Source organism: Bos mutus, chromosome 24 (assembly GCF_027580195.1).
Source record: "Bos mutus isolate GX-2022 chromosome 24, NWIPB_WYAK_1.1, whole genome shotgun sequence".
NCBI classification, from domain to species: domain Eukaryota; kingdom Metazoa; phylum Chordata; class Mammalia; order Artiodactyla; family Bovidae; genus Bos; species Bos mutus.
This window is the reverse complement of record NC_091640.1, coordinates 61,984,506-61,990,462: the sequence shown is the minus strand read 5'-3', so window position 1 is coordinate 61,990,462 and position 5,957 is coordinate 61,984,506.

Sequence of the window (5,957 nt, the reverse complement as noted above, 5' to 3'; positions counted from 1 at the left end):
CACCTGCCCGCTCATCTGCCTGATACTCGCCAGCTGAGCCGCTGCCACCTGCCCTGCCATCTGCTGATACTCTGCTGAGCCGCCGACGACTGCCTGCCATCTGCCTGCCGCCAGCTGCCGAGCCGCCGAGCACTGCCTGCCTGCTCATCTGCCTGATACTCGCCAGCTGAGCCGCGCCGCCACCTGCCTGCTCATCTGCCTGATACCTACCGCCAGCGAGCCGCCGACACCCCTGCCCGCTCATCTGCCTGATACTCGCCAGCTGAGCCGCCAGCGACACCCTGCCCGCTCATCTGCCTGATACTCGCCAGCTGAGCCGCGCGACACCACCTGCCTGCTCATCTGCCTGATACCGCCGCCAGCTGAGCCGAGCCGCCACCTGCCCGCTCATCTGCCTGATACTCGCCAGCTGAGCCGCGCGCGACACCTGCCTGCTCATCTGCCTGATACTCGCCAGCTGAGCCGCCACACCACCTGCCTCTGCCATCTGCCTGATACTGCCGCCAGCTGAGCCGCGCGAGCACACCTGCCTGCTCATCTGCCTGATACTCGCCAGCTGAGCCGCGCGACACCTGCCCGCTGCTCATCTGCCTGATACTCGCCAGCTGAGCCGCGACACACCTGCCCGCTCATCTGCCTGATACTCGCCAGCTGAGCCGCGCGCACCTGCCTGCTGCCATCTGCCTGCATATGCTCTGCCAGATACCAGCCAGCCGAGCCGCGCGACCTGCCTGCCTGCCCATCTGCCCTGATACTGCCAGCTGAGCTGAGCCGCCAGCGACACCTGCCTGCTCATCTGCCTGATACTCGCCAGCTGAGCCGCGCGACACCTGCCTGCTCATCTGCCTGATACTCGCCAGCTGAGCCGCGCGACACACTGCCTGCTCATCTGCCTGATACTCGCCAGCTGAGCCGCGCCGACACCCGCCTGCCATCTGCCTGATACTGCCAGCTGAGCCGCCGATACCTGCCTGCTGCCTGATACTGCCAGCTGAGCCGCGACACCCTGCCTGCTCATCTGCCTGATACTGCCAGCTGAGCCGCGCGCGACCTGCCTGCCTGCTCTGCCTGATACTGCCAGCTGAGCCGCCGCGACACCTGCCTGCTCATCTGCCTGATACTCGCCAGCTGAGCCGCGCTGCCTGACACCTGCCTGCTCATCTGCCTGATACTCGCCAGCTGAGCCGCCGCCGCTGACACCTGCCTGCGCCATCTGCCTGCGATACCTGATACTCAGCTGAGCCGCCGCGACACCGCCCGCTCATCTGCCTGATACTGCGCCAGCTGAGCCGAGCCAGAGCCACCCGCCCGCCCGCCCATCTGCTGCCTACCGCCAGCTGAGCCGCGCGCGACACCTGCCTGCTCATCTGCCTGATACTCGCCAGCTGAGCCGCTGAGCACCTGCCCGCCATCTGCCTGATACTGCCAGCTGAGCCGCGCGACACCTGCCTGCTCATCTGCCTGATACTCGCCAGCTGAGCCGCCCGACACCTGCCTGCTCATCTGCCTGATACTCGCCAGCTGAGCCGCCCGACACCTGCCTGCTCATCTGCCTGATACTCGCCAGCTGAGCCCAGCTGAGCGACACCTGCCCCTGCTCATCTGCCTGATACTCGCCAGCTGAGCCGCGCGACACCTGCCCGCTCATCTGCCTGATACTCGCCAGCTGAGCCGCCGACACACCTGCCTGCTCATCTGCCTGATACTCGCCAGCTGAGCCGCGCGACACCTGCCCGCTCATCTGCTGCCTGATACTCGCCAGCTGAGCCGCCGCGACACCTGCCCGCTCATCTGCCTGATACTCGCCAGCTGAGCCGCTGCGAGCCCACCACTGCCTGCATCTGCTGCTGCTCATCTGCCTGATACTGAGCTGAGCCCGCGACACCTGCCTGCTCATCTGCCTGATACTCGCCAGCTGAGCCGCCGCGACACCTGCCTGCTCATCTGCCTGATACTACGCCAGCTGAGCCGCGCGCGACACCTGCCTGCTGCCTGCTGCTGCCTGATACTCGCCAGCTGAGCCGCCGCCGACACCCGCCTGCTCATCTGCCTGATACTCGCCAGCTGAGCCGCCGACACCTGCCTGCTCATCTGCCTGATACTCGCCAGCTGAGCCGCCTGCGACACCTGCCTGCTCATCTGCCTGATACTCGCCAGCCGCGAGCACCTGCCTGCCTCATCTGCTGCTGATACTCGCCAGCTGAGCCGCGCGCACCCTGCCTGCCTGATACTCGCCAGCTGAGCCAGCTGCGACACCCGCCTGCTCATCTGCCTGATACTGCCAGCTGAGCCGCCAGCGACACCTGCCTGCTCATCTGCCTGATACTCGCCAGCTGAGCCAGCTGAGCCGCGACACCTGCCTGCTCATCTGCCTGATACTCGCCAGCTGAGCCGCCGCGACACCTGCCTGCTCATCTGCCTGATACTACGCCAGCCAGCCGAGCCGCACGACACCGCCCGCCTGCTCATCTGCCTGATACTCGCCAGCTGAGCCGCGCGACACCCCCTGCCATCTGCCTGATACTGCCAGCTGAGCCACCGCGACACCTGCCTGCCTCATCTGCCTGATACTCGCCAGCTGAGCCTGAGCCGCGCCACCTGCCCGCTGCTCATGCCTGATACTCGCCAGCTGAGCCGCCGACACCTGCCTGCTCATCTGCCTGATACTGCCAGCTGAGCCGCTGAGCGACACCTGCCTGCTCATCTGCCTGCCTACTCTGCCAGCTGAGCCGCGCGACACCACCCGCTGCATCTGCCTGATACTCGCCAGCTGAGCCAGCCCGCCACACCACCCCCCGCTCATCTGCCTCTGATACTGCCAGCTGAGCCGCCGCGACACCTGCCTGCCTGCATCTGCCTGATACTCGCCAGCTGAGCCGCGCGACACCTGCCTGCCCGCATCTCTCTGCCTGATACTCGCCAGCTGAGCCGCGCGACACCTGCCTGCTCATCTGCCTGATACTACTGCCAGCTGAGCCGCCGCGCGCGACACCTGCCTGCTCATCTGCCTGATACTACTCCAGCTGAGCCGCCGCGACACCTGCCCGCTCATCTGCCTGATACTCGCCAGCTGAGCCGCGCGACACCCGCCTGCTCATCTGCCTGATACTCGCCAGCTGAGCCGCGCGACACCCGCCTGCTCATCTGCCTGATACTCGCCAGCTGAGCCCGCCGCCCTGCCTGCCATCTGCCTGATACTGCCTGCTCATCTGCCGAGCCAGCTGCTGCACCTGCCCTGCTCATCTGCCTGATACTCGCAGCTGAGCCGCCGCCGACACCTGCCCGCTCATCTGCCTGATACTCGCCAGCTGAGCCGCGCGACACCTGCCTGCTGCATCTGCCTGATACTCGCCAGCTGAGCCGCCGCGACACCTGCCTGCCTGCATCTGCCTGATACTCGCCAGCTGAGCCGCCGCGACACCTGCCTGCTCATCTGCCTGATACTCGCCAGCTGAGCCGCCAGCGACACACCTGCCCTGCCTGCTCATCTGCCTGATACTCGCCAGCTGAGCCGCGCGACACCTGCCACCTGCCTGCTCTGCCTGATACTCGCCAGCTGAGCCGCGCGACACCTGCCTGCTCATCTGCCTGATACTCGCCAGCTGAGCCGCCGCGCACCTGCCTGCCATCTGCCTGATACCGCCAGCTGAGCCGCGCGACACCTGCCCCCGCTCATCTGCCTGATACTGCCAGCTGAGCCGCGCGACACCCTGCCTGCTCATCTGCCTGATACTCGCCAGCTGAGCCGCGCCGACACCTGCCTGCTCATCTGCCTGATACTACGCCAGCTGAGCCGCCCGCCACCCTGCCTGCCATCTGCCTGATACTCGCCAGCTGAGCCGCGCGACACCTGCCCGCTCATCTGCCTGATACTGCCAGCTGAGCCGCCATCTGCCTGACACCTGCCAGCCCTGCCACCTGCCTCATCTGCCTGATACCGCCAGCTGAGCCGAGCGACACCTGCCTGCTGCTCATCTGCCTGATACTCGCCAGCTGAGCCGCACGACACCTGCCTGCTCATCTGCCTGATACTCGCCAGCTGAGCCGCCGCGCCGCACCTGCCCCTGCTGCTCATCTGCCTGATACTCGCCAGCCAGAGCCCGCGACACCTGCCTGCTCATCTGCCTGATACTCGCCAGCTGAGCCGCGCGACACCCTGCCGCTCATCTGCCTGATACTCGCCAGCTGAGCCGCGCGACACCTGCCTGCTCATCTGCCTGATACTCGCCAGCTGAGCCGCCGCCACACCTGCCTGCTCATCTGCCTGATACTCGCCAGCTGAGCCGCCGCCGCACCCTGCCTGCTCATCTGCCTGATACTCGCCAGCTGAGCCGCCGACACCACCTGCCTGCTCATCTGCCTGATACTGCGCCAGCTGACACCCCCGCTCATCTGCCTGATACTGCCTGCTGCCGCGCGCTGCCTGCTCATCTGCCTGATACTCGCCAGCTGAGCCGCCACCACCTGCTGCTCATCTGCCTGATACTGCCAGCTGAGCCGCGACACCTGCCACCGCCATCTGCCTGATACTGCCAGCTGAGCCCGCGCCTGACACACCTGCCTGCTCATCTGCCTGATACTGCGCCAGCTGAGCCGCCCACACCCCCTGCTCATCTGCCTGATACGCCAGCTGAGCCGCGCTGACCTGCCCTGCCTGCTCATCTGCCTGATACTCGCCAGCTGAGCCCGCCGCGACACCTGCCCGCTCATCTGCCTGATACTGCCAGCTGAGCCATCTGCCGATACTGCCACCTGCCTGCTCATCTGCCTGCTCATCTGCCTGATACTCGCCAGCTGAGCCGCCGACACCTGCCTGCCGCATCTGCCTGCCTGATACTCGCCAGCTGAGCCGAGCAGACACCTGCCCGCTCATCTGCCTGATACTCGCCAGCTGAGCCGCCATGCCGCGACACCTGCCTGCTGCATCTGCCTGATACTCGCCAGCCGAGCCGCCCGCCTGCACCCGCCTGCTCATCTGCCTGATACTCGCCAGCTGATCCGCCAGCCGACACCTGCCTGCCTGCGACACCTGCCTGATACTCTGCAGCTGAGCCGCCAGCGACACCCGCCCGCTCATCTGCCATCTACCGCCTGCCAGCTGAGCCGCCAGCGACACCCTGCCTGCTCATCTGCCTGATACTCGCCAGCTGAGCCGCCGCGCGACACCTGCCTGCTCATCTGCCTGATACTCGCCAGCTGAGCCGCGCGACACCTGCCTGCTCATCTGCCTGATACTCGCCAGCTGAGCCGCCAGCCGCCCTGCTGCCTGATACCGCCAGCTGAGCTGAGCCGCTGACACCCGCCCGCTCATCTGCCTGATACTGAGCAGCTGAGCCGCGCGACACCTGCCTGCTCATCTGCCTGATACTGCCAGCTGAGCCGCGCGACACCTGCCTGCTCATCTGCCTGATACTCGCCAGCTGAGCCGCGCGAAACACCCACCTGCTCATCTGCCTGATACTCGCCAGCTGAGCCGCCGCGACACCTGCCTGCTCATCTGCCTGATACTCGCCAGCTGAGCCGCCCGACACCTGCCCGCTCATCTGCTCATACTGCCAGCTGAGCCGCCGAGCCGACACCACCTGCTGCATCTGCCTGATACTGCGCCAGCTGAGCCGCCGCGACACCTGCCTGCTCATCTGCCTGATACTCGCCAGCTGCCGCCGACACCTGCCCGCCTGCTGCCTGATACTGCCAGCTGAGCCGCGACACCCCGCTGCTCATCTGCCTGATACTCGCCAGCTGAGCCGCGACACCCTGCCTGCTCATCTGCCTGATACTCGCCAGCTGAGCCGCCACGACACCTGCCTGCTGCCATCTGCCTGATACTCGCCAGCCAGCCGAGCCGCGCCTGCCTGCTGCCATCTGCCTGATACTGCCAGCTGAGCCGCCGACACCACCAGCTGAGCCTGATACCGCCAGCTGAGCCGCACCTGCCTGCCTGCTCATCTGCCTGA